Here is a 20,535-nt window from a genome sequence, read left to right as displayed (position 1 = left end):
CTCTTACTAGGGGGCTGTCCATACACAAAACCCTCTCCCCTGGGGTGGAGGTGCTTTCAACCCAGGCTAGCTGGACAGGTTGGGGGTGTAGGCTAGAGCCTAGGAGCCATTTCCAGTGGACTGGTAACTCACCCACTCGGCAGTGTGGACACTGGCAAAGATACTAACAAGCCTTGCAGCAGCATCAGGGCTGCATCTCCCTGTTGGGCACCTTCAGTCGTCATTCCAAGCAGCAAAATCCAGCCACGGATTCCCCATCCCTCCGTGCCCCAAGGCGTATCGAGTTGAAGTCTGATCCAGCCCACGGCAGACAGAGCAGCTGGCTGGGAAGTTTGGATTTAGAACCGTCTCTGCCCCATGGAACAGATTCCCCAGCTGGTGGAAACGAGTGTGGCTCGATTGACTTCAGTGGAATGATGCTGATTAACACCAGCTGAGGATCTGGGCCGCTGGTGCCAAAGTTCAGAGTTCCACCACTCAGGGGGACAGCGAGTCCTCTGCAAAATTCTGTCCAGAACCTGACTGTGAGCCCTGCTCCGACCTCCGAGTTTGGGTCGTGCTCGTCTTTCCCTCAGCAGGGCCCCCTGCAGAATTCTTCCAACATAGTGGGGAAACCCCAGCAAGCACAGCTGGCTTTATGCTGCTTCTCACAGGAGTTCCTGGCAAAGAGGCAGGAGCATTTCTTTGAGGGAGGGAAATATGGCCAGCAGCCTGGCTATTCCCAGTGCCCTAGGGGGCACAAACCGGGGAAGCCCTGGAGGTTGCTCTAAGCTGCAGACGATGCAGGAGATGAACTGGACCCTAGCAGCCGCCACATAAAGCCAGTGTTGCCCACTCTCACTTCCCTGATCTCAGCACCAAGCTCATGTGGGATGAATTTGACTCCCAGCATGAAAACACCAACAACCAACAAACCTGTGGCATGAAAACATAAGGCTGGGGAACTGGTTACCCAAACCTTTTAGATTTCTACTTATCAGCCTAATGCATTTCCATTGGATTCTGTGTTTGCAGCATGATCATCTTTGCCAGGAACTATTTGCTGTATTATATTTAGCCAAACATATTCAGCTTTCCAAAAACAGACACCCATGGAAATAAACCAGGCTTACAGAAGGTATCAACATCATCTGTCTGTGACTAATTAATTTCTCACATAACTTGCAATATCATTCCCATCCCCTCTCCAACACTGGCTGTCACTAGAATTTCAGTAACGAATGTAATGTTAGGTTAAAACGTCAGCGTCATCCAAGAGGATTTGGGGGAGACGGAAGGGTTGGAATAAGATGGGGATGCTAATAACACACCTCTGTTTGGCAGGGCATGGCACCCCTTAGAAAGAGGGCATGGAGAACAAGAGGCCAGAAGAAGTCCTGGGAGACTGTTCTGTCCTGGGAGAGTGTCCTGTCTGTTTTCATACAGAATTACAAGGCTGTCTGTTTTCTGCTGGAGGACTCCTTGGAGAACTGGAGAAATGATGACATCACAAGAGTGTGAAAGCTGAGCAAATGAGAGAGGAAGGGATTTTTAGTCAGGCTGTTTTGTTAGCTCATCTTAATACCTTTATAACCTAACACCCAACCAAGACCTTGGGAGGGATGTGACCTTTGTGAAAGATTCAGCATCTTTACCACAATAACTGAGAAACTTTCCAGCCCGACTCTCTAGTCTTCTAGAGGGCCCTCCAGCTAAAACGAGAAGTTAAGACCTTGTTGCATCTCCCAGACAGACCGACAGACCAAGAGTTGACCGGGCTTTGGAGGCTGAATTCTGCTCTCATCTTTAGAAGCTGTCCTTCCAGTTCATGTCTGAGGTACGTTAGGCAAGTGGGGTGTATAGATAAGCAGCTGGTGAGAACTGATGGCCTGTGATTAAGGCAGCAAACTAGAACATGGCTGATCTTGGTTCAAACCCAGCTCTGCCACAGACTCCCTGTGTGACCTTGGGAGAGTCCCTTAGTCTCTCTGTGCCTCAGTTCCCCATCTGCCAAATGGGGATCATACTCCTTCCTTTGTTTGTCTTGTCTATTTAAAATGGTAAACTCTTTGGGCAGGGACGATCTCTTAACAAGTTTACATGCAATGCTTTGCACGATGGGGTGATTTCAATAGAACGGCAATTCTTGCTGCTCACGTGACACCAAATGGAACTTCAGTCTCCAGTGCTGCCAGCCTGGCACCTTAAAGTCATTTAGAACCAGGAAGCCAAGTAGAATCCCAGGCAAAACATATCCAATTAGGGACAGTGAGCCCAGAACCGAAGACAGAGAGAGAACTCACTGGCGGAACCAGTTTCAGAAGCAGCACTGGACCTGCATGCAACAGCTAGGACTTTTACAAGCAATTAGTGAGCAGGGATGTAAGCGCCGTGCCTGTGTCACACCAAATGCCTATGGGCCCATAATATTCCCCATAAAAATAAATCACACTAATCACCATGCCAATGGAGAGCTCTAATCCTGATGGGAATGACATGGAGTGGAGAAGCCAAGAATTCTGCTGGCACAGCCAGAAGACGGGAAGATTTCCTAGTGCTAGCTGTTCAGAGACAGCCTGGGAGAGAAACCACCTCAGATAAACATGGTAGCAGCGTGGGAGAGGTTGGGAGCATTACACTGAATGTTAGATGTTCATTAGGATGCAGGCCAGCAATACAGTACCCCTAGTAGGGGGGCACTGGGCTCCATATTGTAACCCAGGGTTCATTCCCAACAATATCCTAAAGCAAAGAGTCCCCTAAGCAACAGTCTGTGGAGGACAGCAGGGTCTGATGGTCATTGGCCTTGAGTCAGGCACATGTCATCAGAAGCCTCTGCAACATGGAGTGGCACATTTAGGCTTAGAAGGGTTTAGAACACGTGACCTATGGGGAAAGGTTAAAAAAAACAGGACATGTTTAGTTCTGAGAAGAGAAGACAGAGAGGGGACCTGACACCAGTCTTCAAATATGCCAAGGACTGTTACAAAGAGGACAGTGATCAATTGTTCTCCTCGGCCACTGCGGGCAGGACAAGAAGTAATGGGTTTAATCTGCAGCATGGGAAATTCAGATTAGATATTAGGAAAAACTTTCTAATGTTATGGGTAGTTAAGCTCTGGAACAGGCTTCCAAGGGAGGCTCTAGAATCCTCATCATTGGAGGTTTTTAAGCAAAGGTTGGACAAACACCTGTCAGGGTTGGCCCAGGTTTACCTGAACTGCAAGCCCAGGTGACTGGATTTGATGAGCTCCTGAGGTCCCTTCCAGCCTGGCATTTCTCTGATTCAGTGATTTGCAAGGCAGTGTGGACTGTGCTTTTCCAACATGGCCGTTTAGCAGCTGGGTGGAACGGAGGCATGTCTGGGCTTTTTGCAAAGTCCTGCTGTGCCCACAAACTGTGAAATCAAGCAATCATATGAAATTTCACAGGCAAATTTAGCTGAAATGGGCCCGTTGAAGTGAGGAATATTTTTCAAAAATGGGTCTGGTTGGGAAGTCGCGGCAGTTTGCCGAAGCCAGTGATTGTGAGCATGGCAGCTTTCCCCTGGGGGTATTTTGCTCGGGGGCTGGACAGGGCAGTGAACCCAGGAACTGTTACCGAAATGCAATTCCTAGTGCACAGATTGGCCAAACTGCAGCCAATGGGTCAGATGCGGTCTGGGGAGCTCCACAGGGAAGCCCCTGGCTGCTTTCATGTTGGATACAGGTTGCATCCCTTGGAGACATCAGTCCTGCTCCTACCCTGCCTGGCACCTTGTGCGGTCACTTACCCCTCCATAACATGAGCGCAGATGCTCACAGATCTGGACAGCAGTGTTTACATCCACTGCCCACTCATTTTGCTCAGGGGGGATGGCTACATGGGATGCCAGGCAGTGGAGAATCAAGCCCGAGAGCCAAGCCCAGCAGGTAACTCTCCATCTCGATCCAGATGGGCCTGGCACGCTGGGACCTGCACCTCCACATGAGCAATGCCAGCCACTGCAAACTGTTCTGTTTCATGCCAATTAGGCACAGCCCTGGAGCTCCTGTCATGTTACCAGCATGGCCCTTAGGTGGGCAACCCCAGGCACCAGTGGGTTAGGATTCTGCTGGAACGTCCATCGTAGCAGGTGAATTCCCCAGGAGATGGGCATAGAGATATGGACAGGTCCACCCTCTACACAGAGAGCACCACGTTTCTTCCTTAAACCAAAAACACCTCCCCACCCCAAGGATGAGCCAACAGCAGAGAGATCCCAGACGACACTGCTGAGTCCTTTCGCTAGAGATGGGGAGGTTTCCCTGCCAACAGGACTAGAGATGGGGAGGAGGTTTCCCTGCCAACAGTTTTCTAGGAGAGGCTGGTGAGCCCTGAGCAGCATTTTAATCACAGACTCCTGAAGGGATCTGCTCAGGCTGCTCTTCCCTACAGCGCTCTCCTTCAACTGGTGCATCTGCAGAGCCCCGGCCCCAGAGGAACCGGCACAGGAAATGGAGCAGAACCTAGTGTTCCAGCGTTCTGCGGGCAGGGGAGCAGGAGAGACCATTCACTGCAGCACCCTCGCCCACCACCACCAGTACAAAACCAGGGGGTGCAACCCCGCTGCTCCCACCCGATCCCTGGGTCACTTGTACTAGGTTGGAGATGGGGAAACAGCTGGTTACCACCTGGGCAGGGCGTTGTGGGGAGGAGCTGCGTTTACTGGCAGATCTTCCTGCTTCCCACTGGAGAGTCTGTACTGGGTTATTTGTCATTTCGGATGCCTGGCCTCAATTCTGTTGTGTATTGATGTTGGTTGGAGGAGGGACTGATCAACTCTGAGGCAGGGACGTCTCTCCCTATGTGTATGAACAGCACCTCACACGTTGCAGCTTGTAGGTGCTATTGTGCTACAAATAAAAGAAGAGCCTGGCAAGTGAAGTAGGGAGGGGTTATTATCCCAATTTAATGGGATGGGGAAACTGAGGCACAGAGCATTGCAGTGACTAAGAGGGGAGTTCAGTCTCCATGATCCATTCAGCAGCTGGTCCCTCCGTGCTGCGACCAGCAGCGAGGGGACCAAACGCAGTGGTGGTTTTCGTACTACAGGCCCAGTCCGCTAGAAATGCACCGAGACCCCAGCTCATTGCATACAAGCCACCGAACAACAAGCACGATGACCTCTCCTAGCTACCAGGCTGGGCTGGAGGCGACCTGCTGGCAAGCCGGCCAAACCCCCGAACCATCCGTCCCAGAGATCTCTCGTTTTCAATCACCCTTTGGCCCTCCCTGGTCTCCTCTAACACTGATCTCGGCCTCCAAGCCGGGAAACGCAGCCTGGCCAATCTGCGCTAAAAGAGCTGGGCATTCCATGCAGGCAGGCTGCTCGCATCCCCGATGGAGCTGCTCAGGCGCCAGCGCCACCCTCTACATAATTCCACATCCATCTAGAGCAACATCCGTCTGGGGAGCTCAACGCCCCTGGTGCAAACCTTCCGTGCTCAGGCCCCACAGCATCCCTGCAAGGCAGGGGAACATTCGCCTCGTTTGATTGATGGGGATACTAAGGCACAAGGGAGGCTGAGCAAATTGTCAAAGGTGACAGGGAATGAGGGAGAGCTGGGAATAAAGCCCTGGTTCCCAGTCCGGTGCTCTAATCATTAGACCTCACTTCCTCTGAGAGGCAGGACTGGAACGCAGGAGCGCTGGTTCTCAGCCCAGTGCTCTAACCACTAAGCATACCTATCAATAAAAAGTCATGACAATCCTATACTGAGCACTCTAACATGGGTGCGTCTGACAGTCTAGGCTGGAGAGTGAAGACTCCGCAGCAGTATGTACACACTAACCACAGATAATATTCTCTGAAAGTCTATGAAACAAGCGTCAGCACAAGGGGAAGTCACCTCTTTTCTTTATGCAATCCCCCTGCTTTCACCTCGCTTCCAAGTAGAGCAACACTGGCGTGGCACAGCTGTCCCAGATCCCGGAGGATTCACAGTGGCGCCGTTACAGATGCTCACGCACAGGTTTTCTCCTCTCCTAACCTGAGACAGCTCACGTGCGCACACACGCTTCACTCTGACAGAAGCAGGCGGATGGGTCTTCAGGGAGCAGGACATACAATGCGTTTTAGAGTCTCTCCTTCCAGTGAGCAGCTCACCTTCCCATCAACCTGCCACACAGGCACCGACTCCCAGAGATAAAACATGTTCAGCCCCTGCTGCCCACGTCATGTTCATCTCTTGCACATACACGAAAATCATTGCCAGGAGGCCAACCACTGACGCGTTCAGTCAGATTCAAGACGGGCAACTTCATTTGCAAAATTTGCAACTGGCCACTGATTTTTGGGTGCCCAATCGGAATCACCTTGGACCTGGTTTTCATAGGGTACTGAGCCCCTGCAAATCCCACTGATTTCACCTGGAGCTGCGACCTCTGAAAACCCTCAGTCCCAAGTCAGGCACCCCAAATCAGCGTCCACTTTTGCAAAATCTAGGCCTGAGGTGGATGATTTTTGTTGCTGCCTTGAGTTAGAGCAGACAGCTGGGCATCAGGACTCCTGGGTTCTCTTCCTGACTGTGCGGGACCTTGGGCAGGCTAAGAGATCTCTCCATGCCTCCGTTTCCCCAGTTTGCAGGCTTACCTCACTTGTGCCAGGCACACTGAGATCTTCAGCTGATGGGAATGTTAAACTGCTATTAGCCTGTCATTTCCCCACCCCATCCTACATGTGCTCAGAGGGGTTGTTGATCACCACGTTATCTAAATAACTTATTATTAAAGCAGCTGTCACCAGAGGCACAGCTTGTACCAGACATTCTTCGTGCCTCTGTTCCAGCACGCTGTGGTAAACCTGCCCCACTCAAAGGCAGATTACCATTCAGGTAACAGACCAGGGATCGTTTGGGGGTTAGCTGAGCCTGTGTACCTAAAAATTCAAGCAGATCTGACCTCCACTGGCTATTTCAAACTTGGCACTTTGCTTTTGCAGCGGCTAAAGCAGCAGCAGCAGTTCCTTACTGCTGGTATCACGGGAGTGCCATCAGGTGCTAGAAACAGAGCGAGAGACAATCCCTGCCCCAAAGAGCTTACAGTCTAAACTGACAAGATCGATAAAGGGAGAACTGTTATCCTCATTTTACAGGGGAGGAACTGAAGTATAGGAAAGAGTGGGACAGATTCGAATACTCTTACACTGAGTAATACCTACTCCCACTGAGATGTGACTTGCCCGTGTTCACAAAGGGAGTCTGTGGCAGTGTCTAGAAATGAGCAGGAGGTGTCCTACATCCCAGTACAGCGCACCAGCCACAAGAGCATCCCACATGGAGAGTAATCACCTGAGGGTATGTCTACACTGCACACTAAGCTGGGACTCTAACTCCGGTTTGAGCCCATGTCCCTGTTCTGTCCACATACAAATCAGTCTGACTCGGGTCAGCAAGCAGGTCCGAGGACCCTGCTAAGGTGGGGGGTGCATCAGAGCCTGAGTCCTGCGGTGACCCGGCTCCGAGCCCAGTCATTGTGGACTCGGGTCAAGCTGCAAACCCAGGTCAGAAGGTCTGCGCAGTGCAGTGTGGACGTGTTTGCATGGCTGTGAGAGCTGGGTCCAGCAACTGTAAACTCAGGTTTACAGTGCAGTGTGGACGCTCAAGCCCACACACCCAGTTTACAATTCAATGAGGACATACCCTTAGGCCTGGTCTACACTAGGACTTTAATTCGAATTTATCAGCGTTAATTCGAACTAACCGCTCAACCGTCCACACCAGGAAGCCATTTAATTCGAACTAGAGGGCTCTTTAGTTCGAATTTGGTACTCCACCCCGGCAGGTGGAGTAACGCTAAATTCGCACTTGCTAGCTCGAATTAGGCTTGGTGTGGATGCTAATCGAACTTAGCAGCTCCGGGAGCTATCCCACAGTGCACCACTCTGTTGACGCTCTGGACAGCAGTCCGAGCTTGGATTCTCTGGCCAGCCACACAGGAAATGACCCGCGAAAATTTGAATTCATTTTCCTGTCTGGGCGGTTTGAATCTGACGTTCTGGTTGCACATCGGGGCGAGCTCCGCAGCACCTGCAACGATGCAGAGCTCTCCAGCAGAGGAGTCCGGGCAATCCCAGACTAGAAAGAGGTCCCCAGCATGGACTGACCGGGAAGTCCAGGATCTGATCGCTGTGTGGGGCGAGGAGTCTGTGCTCTCGGAGCTGCGCTCCAACAAGCGGAACGCGAAGACCTTCGAGAAGGTCTCTAAAGCCATGAAAGACAAAGGATACAGCCGGGATGCGATGCAGTGCCGCGTGAAAGTGAAGGACCTAAGACAAGGGTATCAAAAAGTCAGAGCGGCAAACGGACGCTCCGGAGCCCAGCCCCAGACATGCCGCTTCTACGAGGCACTGCATGCCATTCTAGGTGGGTCTGCCACCAGTGCCCCACCAGTGACGGTGGACTCCGAGGACGGAATAGTGTACCGGGACAGTTCCCCCTCCCTGTTCGCCGATGGGGAAGATGAGGAAGGGTCTTTAGAGGACGGCGCAGGCGACATGGAACCCACTCCCGCTTTCCCTGACAGCCAGGATCTCTTCATCACCCTCACAGAGATCCCCTACCAACCCTCCCCGCCCGTTAACCAGGACTCGGAATCAGGGGAAGGATCAGGCGGTAAGTGCAACACACGTATAAACATTTATTTTTTATAACATTGTTATAGAAAAAATAGAAACAGTATTTACAAAATTCTAAATATTAAACTATAATGTATATTAAAGTATATGAAGAGAAGGTCCACACAAATGGACTTTAAGAAATTCTAAATATTTACAAATTAAAACATTCTAAATATTAAACTATAATATATATTAAACTATATAAAGAGAAGGTCCACACAAATGGGGATAGAAAAATAGTCCTCTAGCGACATTTCTACGAAGGTGTCATTCAGTTCCTCGCAAAGCCTCCGCATGAGGTTCGTCGGAAGAGGTCGCTTGTTGGGCGCTCCGTGGAAGCAGACTCTTCCACGCCAGGACATCCGAATATAGAGTGGAACCATCGCCTCTACTAGCATTGCTGCATATGGTCCTGGTCTGTGCAGTGCGTCCCGTAACATGCGGTCTTTCTGGGCACGAGTGACCCGCCTCAGGGTGATCTCGGTCTGCAAATACTGCATCTAAGTAGGGCAATTAGTGTAGTGTTACTATTGTTAATGGTTTACAATTAGGTTGCATAACAATGACCCTCGCCTAACAGCCACGTGCGAGAGTCCACAGAGAACAAGCATGCATTGATCGTTCCCGTGCGCTGGCGGGAGGGGCTGCTAAAGGCTTATCCTTTCTGCTTTGCACATTGCCTTTAGCAGGAGAGCACAGCTAACCAGTAACTGATAAGCAGTATGTACTGTAAGGCTTACCAGGACTTTGTGCAAGAGGGATGCAGCTATCTTTCCTCGCTTGTGCGCTCTCCAGTGCAATGGCGCCGCCAATGAGAGCGTATTCCGAAATCTCGGACTAGTTCTGAGATCTCCTGAGACTTGGTTCCCTCTTTGGTCTTGTTAACTGAAACTGACTAGACTGTGTTTACTGTTGGCAAACATGTATGTGTTCAAGGAAATCACCTACTTTTTCACATCACACAGCTTCGGCTCCTTCCCGGACTGCCCCGCCATCCCCCTCGCAGAGGCTGGCTCGGATTAGACGCCGAAAGAAAAAGACAAGGGACGACATGTTCCAGGAACTGATGGCCAGCTCCAGAGCGGAGGCGGCAGAGCAGAGACAGTCGAGGGAGAGCCTGTGTCAGCAGCATCGCACACACCTGGAACGGGAGGATAGGTGGCGGCAGGAAGACCAGCAGGCGACTCAAACGCTGCTTGGTCTAATGAGGGAGCAAACGGAGACGCTCCGGCGCCTTGTAGATGTTCTGCAAGACCGCAGTCAGGAGGAGAGAGCCCCCCTGCAGTGCATCTGCAACCGCCCTCCAACGCCAAGAAGTCCTGTCCCCCCCTCACCCAAAGTGACAAGACGGAGGGGCGGTAGGGGCCGTGAGAACTGTCCCTGCACCGCAGCACACCGATAATGTTAGAGACAACTGTCGCGCTGTAAATTTGTACAAGCTCTTTCTTTACAGCATCAACCAGTCCCAACTCCAAGTTCAAACCCCCCACTGTGTATTACATTATTAAAAGCGGTTTGGTGTTACTGACTGTTTCCGTCACGTTTCTGGTGTCAGAAGACTGTCTGTTGTTCTGTGGGGGGGGGGGGGGAATTGTAATGTCACTGCATAGCCCACAGTGCCATGCTACAGACTTGGCTGCAGGGTCAACTGCAGGGCACACACAGACTGCAGTCACTAGGCACCAGGGACAGTCTGTGTGGTGTATGCTGCCCCGGGTCTTTCCTTGATGTGTATGCTTGTGCAGGGTCCTGGTGCCTGACATCCCCGAATGTAAAGGCAGGCTTCCCTTCACATGCATTTGGACCGTAGTCACGATCCTCCCCGGTGCCACGAGCCCCAAAAAGAGACCTCATCCAGGGGCAGATACTCACCCTTCCCCCACACCCCTCCCCCCTTCCAACGCCCAAACCCACAGCCGTCATGGTAACCCCTATCCAAGGACAGCACCCCTCGCCCCTTCCTGCAAACCCACCCATCAGTGCACACCTTAACCAGCACAGAATGCTTCCATGTTTCAACGAATAAACAGAAATGCAAAGTCAACGAAAGATTTATTATTAATTACTAAAACATGTCCTTAGTTTTAAAACGTCCTTGGGAAGTGGGGAAAACTTGGTTTATGATCAGGCTCTCTTAAAATCAAGTGGACAGTCACAGGTTACCCTGCTCTGCGAGGAAACTCGCTTTCAAAGCCTCCCTGATGCATATCGCTTCCCGCTGGGATATTCTCTCAGCACGGGTGTCTGGCTGATCGTAAACAGCAGCCAGGCGATTTGCCTCAACCTCCCAAGCGGCCAAAAAGGTCTCGCCCTTGCTCTCACAGAGATTGTGGAGCACACAGCAAGCAGCAATAAATATTCTTTTCGCTGATGTCCGAGCGAGTCAGTAAGGTCCGCCATCTCCCCTTGAGACGTCCGAAAGCACACTCCACCACCATTCTGCACTTGCTCAGCCGGTAGTTGAAGAGTTCCTTTTCAGTGTCCAAGGCGCCTGTATTAGCCGGGTCCCCGAGGATCACTGTAGCGTCGAATCCACAAATTCGACTTAAGTAGATTCGAAATAGTCCTGTAGTGTAGACAAGCCCTTAGACACACTTCAGCCAAAAAAAACCCCCAATCAACTAACCTCATTGCACTCAACTAAACTCACTGGGGCTATGCTACACACCTCACACACACTAAAAACGTACAGTCAGCCAAAACAGTTGACCATAGCAACCAACAGACCAATAGGAAAACAATAAATCCAGCAGCAACTAGTCTCAATTTTGCCCTCGCAGCATCACCATAACAACGGATCCACCAATCGGAGCCAGAGAATTGTGCACTTAGCAACCAGAGGCAGACAAATTACATGGGAATAAAAATTATGCAGAAAGTATTTTTTCCAAGCTTTTCATGTAAACCCATTCAAAAGGCCTTTGGACTCTGCAAAGCCAGAGCCTGAAACTCACGGTCATGTCAAATGAACAATAAGGTTGCAATCAATAGTTGCACTTTTCCACCCAAGAGGCTCTTCGGGCCAAAGGCATGGAGTTCTCCTAGGGAGGAGTTTGGCCATCGGTTTGCACTACTTAACTCTTGGCTGTGTGGTTCAGAATGGCTCCTTTCTGCCCCTTACACAGCCAGCATCCAGGGGAACAGGCATCACTTACCTAGAAACCTCAGAGAGATGGCGGAAGCATCCAGACTTTGCTAACGCTAGGGCTGAAGCAGGACTTAAGTAGTGCATAGGTCTTGGGTTAGCCCTCTGCACTAGGGGGATCTTCACCCTCTCCAAAGAGCAGTGGGACTGGGGGAAGCAAGCAGGAATGTTTGCTCAGGAAAGATTTGCTCGGGACCGCTGAGGGACAGGTGTGGGGCCGCTGAGAGACAGGTGTGGGGCTGCTCTAAGGAAAGGAGATACAGTGCCCGACAGAGGGACAGATTACAGTCGTGTTAGCTACTCTGGCACCTGTGCTCCAAGTCTGAAATTGAGACTTATGGGCTCCCCCTGCCCGGCTCCATGGCCCAAGTTCCTGGGATTGCAGAGGTTGGGAAGATGCTCATGCTGCAAAGAGGCTCCCAAGCAGGGAAAAATTGGTGGGACTTTCCTCACATTCAACTCGCCTTGCTCCTCCCTGCCATCTCCCTTTCCCCTCTGCTCCCTAGGAGAGACACAGGCTCAATTAATCCGCATATTTGCTGGTAATTATTTACCCAGAGCCACCAGTTGGGGAAGTGGCTCTGGCATGGATGTGGCTGACAAATGCTCACTGACCAGGAGTCAAGGCTGCCCGTTGCTGCCTGACGTAGCTCTACACCCAGGGTTTGAAGAGAACATGGACGTCAATGGTGTAGTGGCTGGGGAAGAGGAATGCAAAGGGACTGGATATGCAGGCAACTCCCTTCTGGGTCAGTTATCCCAGTTATACTGAGGTTAAGAGAGGAACACACTGAAGCACCTAATTATAAGCTTAGCTGGGAGCAATCTGAGTTATCACACAGGAACTGACATTCCCCATGCAGAGGCAAATTGCTCTCTTCTAATGGCTGCTTATCACTAGGATAAATCCATTGAGAACACCGGGGAAGCATTTGGCCCACAGAGTATCCTGGGGGGAGAGGGTCAGATATTGGATATTAGGTGAGATGAGTTTGGGGGGGGACTCAACCCATTTCCCAATGGGCAGGTGTCTGTAGCACAAATACCCCTTCCACAGCTGGCCCGCATGGTTGGCAGCTTCAACAGAGAAGCCAGGACTGAAGAGGACGCTCACCCCTGTGCAGGACAGCACCACAAGACCTATCATTTAAGGCAACTCGGAGGGCGGGCGTGGTGCCTAGGCCATGTGCTGGGCCTCTGCACGGGGGTGGACTTCACCCTGACTGAACAGGCTAAGGAGACTCAGCTCCTGTCCGGTCTCCAGCAGAGGTGGGACACGTTAGCAGATAGCACGGCGGATGTCTGCACTGTCACTGCCCACTGATTTCGGCGGGGGCTGGGTGCTCACCTCCCTGAGGCTTGGCTGAAAGTCCCGGCTGGTGTGTTGATTTGTCCCCCCCACAAGGCTGTGGAAAGCAGGGAGTTGGAGCTCACTCACAGGACAGAGTCAAAAGCATTTAGGGGCTGATAAAGACCACCCCCTTGTCTAGAAAAGGGTTAGACGTTAAGAGCAAAACTCTCCTAACTGCTCTGTGGGTGGCCAACTTGAGATGCTTTAAAGGGCTCTGACTTTTCAGAGGTGCTGAGCACCCTCAATTTAATGCAGTACTCCTGTTCTTGTTGCAGATGCAGACTAACACGGCTGCTACTCTGAAACCTCTCCATTTAATGGGAGCTGCAACTGCCACACCTCTGAAAAACAGGCCCCTTTAAGAGGTTTCAAGCTGGGCAGCCGAACATTGAAACACCAGAACCAAAGCCCATTTTGGGGAGTTTGGGTCCTTAATTCTGAAGGAGGAAATCATCTGGTGAAGGCACTGGATTAGGAGCCAGGACTCCTGGGTTCTATTCTTTTCTCTACCACAGCCTGGCTGGGTAGCCTTGGTCAAGCCACTTATGGTGTGATCTCTAGAAGTGCTGAGAACCCACAAGGCATGATTAAATCAACAGGAGCTGCCTTGGCTCAGGATCTCTGAAAATCAGGCCACTGATTGCTCTGTGCCTCAGTTTCCTCATCCTAAAAGTGGGAGTGTTAGTTACACTCGCTCACAAGGGCGTTGTGAGGCTTAATCTGTCGACATCAGTGAGATCCTTGGGTTGGAATAAGCTAGAGAAGGGCAGATTTTTGTTGTTATTCATTCTTTGGAGAGCGACAATGATGCCCAGCTCCACATAGATGTGGGAAATGCCATGGATGACAAAAGCAACATACATGTAATATGCAACTCCCTGGGTCTCCCTCTCTCTCTCTATTTTACATGCAGAGCAGTTGAACGCTAATGCCAAAGGAGTTTGCTCCCAGCCGTGGACCTCGTCCTCTATGGCGCCGTGCGAACGGAGCACAGACGGAGGTGAGATAAATTGGTGGAACAATCCATCTCCCTCCACTGCTGACTCATTGACAAGCTTCCCTTTTTCCAAGCCAAGGGATCCGTCCCGCTGGCTCAGTCCCGGGCCCAGAGCAAACCTCTCTCCTGCCACCACAGGTGAGCGAGGGCATGGAGTCGGGACTTGGCTGCCTTCGCAGGAGCTGGGTGAAAGAGCTACAGGGAAGTGTCTGCCTGCAGGGAGCAGCAGGAGCAAACAAGCAGCTCAGGTGCGTGCACAGCAGGCCAAACCCTTCCCTAGCAGAGCATTGCTGTGGCTAATTAATTTGTGTGTCTGCAGAAGCACCTGCACAGCACTAGGTCCTTTCCAGACCGACAAGAAGGGGCAGTCGCTGCCTCAAGCATTTCACAGTGTAAGGTACAGCCAGAGGTCAAGGAAGGGGGTGAACACAAGGGCCTTTCTAGCCACATCAACAAGATTCCCAACAAGCTGCGCAGCAGAAGGGTCTCTTTTCGGGGAAGGGAGGGGGCTTACCAGGGGAGCGGGGAGGGGCTTAGCAGATGAGCTCAGGGAGGGCGAGGGTGCCTGGGGGAAGGCACGGAGGTGACTGTCTGAAAGACTGACAAAGGAGAGGACCGGGGTGGAAATGCTGGTGGAGCAGAGGGGGCAGGGGGAAGCTCGAGTGATGTGAATCACACCCCTCTGACTGCTGTCCGGTGCCCAGCTCTGAGACCAACCGTACCAGGCACGGCTGGGTGAAGAGCACCTGCATGTGGCTGATTCAGCAGGTCAGACGAGAGGATCCCTATGGCCCCTCCTGGCCATATAATAGGGCTTTATGGAGAGAACGGGTTACAGGCTACAGCAATGCACATGGCTGGCTCGCCCCAGGGAGAAGAGCTTTGATGGCACAGAGAGGGGAATGGCAGGGGCCACTCAGACACTCGCTGCCACGTCTGCCATCACCAGGACACCGTGCCGGGGTTTGCTCCCCGCAGCTCAGCACATTTGCTATTTTCAGCCCAGGCAGGGGAACCAGCACAGCCCTTGCCTTCCTCAAACACTGGCGCAGCTGGAGGGTTTGTCAGCTCCACGGCGACAGGCGGGAGAGAGGATCAGGGAAACATTTCTGAGAGAGAAAGCAAAAGCAGCTAGTCACGGCACGTACCGCGCCCTGCACGACAGTGTCCGGCGCAGAGCACCCTGAGGCTGATCAATGGCTGGGCATGTACATAGCACCCAGGCACCACGCAGGGGTCAGAGAGGCATGGAGAGGGCACGGCCCCACATCTGGGATCCGCTGCAGGTAACACTGTGTTCCAGATCCCCTCTGGACCAGACTGTTCCATCCAGGGTATTGGAGCATGCTGTTCCTTCCCTTCCCGTCACACAACGCCTGCTAACAAACCCGACATCCGCTCCTCTCTGCTGTTATAATTAGGAAGGCAGAGCAGATGGCAAAAACTGTAGTTGAAAGAAGGAAAATCAAATGAAGCTGTCTACCACTGCATGGCAATCCTGCCCTCAGAGCAATCGGGGGGCTCAGGGACGCCGGGGCTGCTCTTGGGCGATCCGCTGGAGCACACGGGATCGGGTGCTGCAAAGACTATGCCTGCAAGGGCTTCACCCTCACTGCCAGGCTCGCGACATGCTCCACACGGACACGCTGCCGGCATGTGCCGCTCGGCGTAGGCACAAGAGGCAGCGTGGGCCAATGGCTAGGGCCCAGGAGTCCTGGGTTCTACTCCCAATTCTGCCACTGACCTGCTTGTGTGATCACGGGCAAGTCACTTCCCTTCGCTGAATTCCCTCCCACCCTTCTGCTATTGAGCTTATAAACTCTTTAGGGTAGGGACTATCTCTCACTACATACGTGTACAACACCTACCATAACCGGGTCCTTGGTGCTACCATAATAGTCAATTCGTGTATCAAGCTGTGTTGGTTTGCTTACATGGGGAAAATGAATGAACACCCTGCCCCGTGCCCTCTGTGAACCCGGGACAATGGGTTTGGGAGGGGAATTGACATAGGAGCCTCTTCTTATAACTGGCAGTGCTGCCCTGACAAGGGAACTGCAGGAGAAGTTTGCTCATGAGGAAAATCACCATCTAGCCATCGCATGGGGGGAACTCCAGCCCTGTGCACAAAGCCAGCAGAAAGCCCCCTTCAGCCCCCAGGGAGAGAGTTTAAAGAGAGGGATTCAAGCCTCCTAAACTGCAGAAAAACTGGTTTGGGGATGGATCTGGAGAACCTGATTCAGATGGGACTTATGTGATGCACCGGCCGTGAGTTGGCCATCGGCAACAGGAGAATGCAACCATGGTTAGCAGGAGCTCCTGGCCAATGGTGTCAAATGGCACACAGCTCTCAGTTCCCTGGGCAGAATCCTCTAGGTAAATCTACGGCAGGATTTTTTCCCTAGCTGAACACACACACCTACTATTTCATTAGCGATGTCATTCTCAAGCTATTAAGTGCTCCAATGGTATTCCCCACATTCTATGAATACATCCTGCAATCATTTGTACTGCCATGTTGCAGACAGGCTTGCTTCCCTTTTAGATAGTAGGGGCTGAAGGGTCACCCCACAACCCCAGCTCTGGCTGCTCAATGGAAAGGATAGCCGTAATCCAGTGGACTACACAGAAACCGAGGACTCCAGGCACCTGAATTCTAGTCCTGACCCTGCCATTAAATTATATACGACACTGGAGCAAATCAAGTTAGAGTTTGATTTCCAGAAGTGCTGAGCACCCACAACTCCAGCTGAAATCAATAGGAGCTGAAGGTGCTCAGCAACTCGGAAAATCAGTCCCTAAAAAACAAAACAAAAACCTCTCCTTGCCTCAGTTTCCCCATCTATTCAACAGGGCTGAGCCAGCTCTGAGGTCTAGGAATGAAAAGGCTCCATAGGGGCGTCAAAGAACGATTATTACTATTAACTCCATGCCTTTCATCTCTGAAGGGAACCTGCTCCCCAAAGCAACCGGGGGAACATACAACAATCTTTAGATTGCTCCCCTGCACATGTGTCTAGCTGTGGTTCTCCACCACGGAAAAGGCCCTACTTGAATTGCGGGATGATCTTCAAATAATTGTGGCTGAGTTGCGGATAAGACATGGAAAAGTAATAATGGACCTTTATTAATAGTGGTAATTTGGAAAAGCCAGAGTAGAGCTATTTTTTTAAAGAAAAATTTGCTGGAACAATTTAAACACTCAGCTATTGTTATGCCTGCTGATTTTTTTTTTAATATAGAATCAGACATTTTGCTGCAACTATGTTACATTCATTTAAAAAAAGTGACTGGTACAATATAAAATTCAGAAGACTGAAAAAATGCCTGCTGATTTTTTTTTTTAATATAGAATCAGACATTTTGCTGCAACTATGTTACATTCATTTAAAAAAAGTGACTGGTACAATATAAAATTCAGAAGACTGAAAAAGTCTTAACACAACTGCTGTAGATTCCGAGTCCAGTCACGTTTGCCTTTTATATTTCACAGGCATTGAATGTTAGTGCAGCACTAACTGTATACTCAAAAAGTCTGCAAAACTGTGGATTGTGCAATATAAGCTCATTTAAAAAACTGCGGTGGACACCTAATATTGCGGGATCTGCAATTTTCGCAATATTGCGAACGAAATAGGGCCTAGCTCACGGGACAGGAAATAAGTGAGCAGGCACATTTCAAAACCCGGTCAGTGAAACAGCACAAAAGGGAATTCCGGGTACTTGCAGAATCATCTTGCCTTGTAAGACCCAGATGTGCTGAACAAATGCAGCCAAGCTCTGATACATGCCGGTACGATCTGTAACTTAAAGCCCAGGGAAATCATCCCTTTAGAATGCAGATAGCACTCTCCCCACCACCCTGGCCTCTATAAACTGCACAAGTAGCATACAAAGGCTGGGGCAGAATTCCCTGGCATCAGAGCATCACAGGACCAGTGTAACTGGCCCCGCCCTGCTCCCCTGGCAAGGCCCAGTGTAGGGCGCATAAGGGAGGAGATAGGGGGGTTGTGCAAAGCATAACACTCCAGGCACTGTGGGCTATGACAGCCCTTGGGCAGCCCTTAGGAGGCTGCCATAAATGATAGCAACATCCAGCGTTGCTCTAAGTCATGTTAGGTACCAAACTGGCCCTCATCTAGGCCAGAATCTGGGGATCTTAAAGCCATCTTTGCCAACCCCTCCCCATGCCTCCAAGAAGGGCAGCACAGAACCGGACCTGTAATCTATAAAACACCCCCCAACCACAGCTCAAATCCAGAGTAGCAAATCCTAATGCAGATTATTAAACGGCGCAATTCTAGCACTGTTTTGACTAATGAAGCAGCTTTCCCTGCACTTGCAGAGCCACCAAAGCAATGGCTAAAGGTTATGTCAGGACTGGTCTCTATGAAGCTTCTCTCTACACTGTCGAGAGCCTTATAAATTACATCCAGAAATGCCACAGAAGAGCATCTGCATTTGCAGGAGCTGGATGTGATCCTCCTGGCATTCACATCGTGTACATCAGGAGTAACGCTATTAAGTCAAGGAAGCTACAGTGGTGTAGAACTGAGAGCAAAGAGTACAAGGTTAGAACAACTGTTTATGGCTTTAAATCTCTTGGTTCACAAGCCTCCGGATATAACCAACATATTTTTAGCTGCTTACTTGTTAAGCAAACATAAGGGAAATGTCAGGGTGATTTTGCATATTGTGCTGGACTTTGCACATTTACTCTGTCACGCTGAAGATTCTGGATCCAAACCAAATCCCAGATCCAAACAGCTCCCAACTTCGTGGGGGGTGGAGCGGGAATGGGGCTAGTATATGAATGCAGATCCTAATCACAATTTTGCAGCTGGTTCCATTTAGATAACAGGCCTCCCCAAACTCCTGGAATCCAACATCCCCACAGTTTGGGGTGGTTGGGATCCAGATCTAAATGTTGGGTGCTCAAGCCCCTATTTAGCACTGATCAGGTTTGGGATGATTATGCAGATTGGCTTTCGGAGACCAAGCTTGGTGGCTTCACTTTAGTCCTGCACAAAATGATGGTTTACACGACAGATCTAAATGCATCAAACTCTCAGAAACCCTTGCAAACCGCTACATGATGCACAGAGCTTAAAGGGAGAGGGCAATTCTGGTTGGAGGTTCATTGTAGGGTGCCAGGAACCGGAACCTGAAAGCAAAGCTCAAGAGGAGGAAGAAACCACATGAAGCAAAAGGAATGGAAAAAAAAAATATGCAAACTCAAACCAACCAAAGATGCTGAATGGTGTGTGACTCTAGACACAGCTTCTACACTTGCTGACGTAAACAAGACACTGACCTGAAGCATCTGACGGAGGGTGGACTTCCAGTTAAACAGCTGAGACTCCAGGGAGGTAGTACGGCCTACTGGATAAGGAACAGGTCTGGAAATGGGGAGACCTGGGTTCTAATCTCTATGCCACTGGGTGAAGATTGGACAAGTCGCTTCTGCTCTCTATGCTTCAGCTTTCTCCTCTAGAAAATATTTCACAGGTAGGCATCATGGGGCACAATTCAGTAACACACGAGGGGGATGCTAGAGAAGGGCACATGGTTATTATAGGGGTCTGGTTCTGAGCTTTTTGATTGGGGATTCATGGTCTAGACATGGCATTACCAGGAGGAAGACATTTATGGGCCAGATTTTGAAGGGCTCAGAACCCAACCTGCTTACAGCTTAGCACTGCCTCGGTGGGCACTGAGCTCTTCTGAAAATCTGGCCCTAACTGTGGGGGGCTGAGCCCTTTTGAAAATTCCAGCCTATATCATTATGTCCCGTGGCAGCCGCTCCGTATGGTGGCGGCCAGCACACTGGGACAGCTGCCTCAAAGAAGGTGAGCAAGTCCTGGATGCACTTCCTGGACTGCGGAAGAGACCAGCAGTGAACAGATTTATCATCAGTCACCTGGTTAGATAAGGCACAGCTGATCTGCTGTGACTCTGCTGCAGGGAGCCAGCCCGGGTCACTCCCTGTCTCCTTCCAATGCCTTGAAAATTAAGTGCTACCCCCTGCCCTCTGCCACTTCCGTTTACCTGCCCTCTGATGTGGCTGGATCTGAACCCTGGTCCCTCTCGAGCATTGCCATGAGCAGACCCTGCTGCTGCTGCTCCTCTCATAGCTGCTTCCCTGTTAGCTGAGAGATCAGAGACAAAGTGAGGCAGAGCTCAGAGCCCTGGGGCTGTTGGATCCGCTAGCTTCACATGGAAGAGGTTTCGGGGGAGCAGAGTATCCCCAGAATCCCTAGGCTGGCAGCATCACCAGTGCTCAAGTCAGATGAAGAACAGAACCAGTTCCTGCACTGGATGGGCACTGCATTAATTTTTGGACATGCTGCCACCTTGTGGCAGTTCAGAGATACGACTGGCTGCCAAAAAGCCAGCTGGCTCGGCACAACCCCAGCCTAGGCCAA

At 50.9% G+C, this 20,535-nt stretch overlaps 1 protein-coding gene across 1 annotated transcript in view; it reads right to left on the bottom strand.

Moving 5' to 3' along the window:
• The window catches only part of CDK18 (cyclin dependent kinase 18), a 117,956-nt gene that overhangs the window by 75,048 nt on the left and 22,373 nt on the right, over positions 1-20,535 (bottom strand). The window lies entirely within an intron of this gene.

This window comes from Mauremys mutica, chromosome 4, assembly GCF_020497125.1.
Source record: "Mauremys mutica isolate MM-2020 ecotype Southern chromosome 4, ASM2049712v1, whole genome shotgun sequence".
Lineage (NCBI taxonomy): Eukaryota > Metazoa > Chordata > Testudines > Geoemydidae > Mauremys > Mauremys mutica.
The sequence above is the reverse complement of the archived record's forward strand: the minus strand, read 5'-3'. Positions and strand labels throughout refer to the sequence as shown.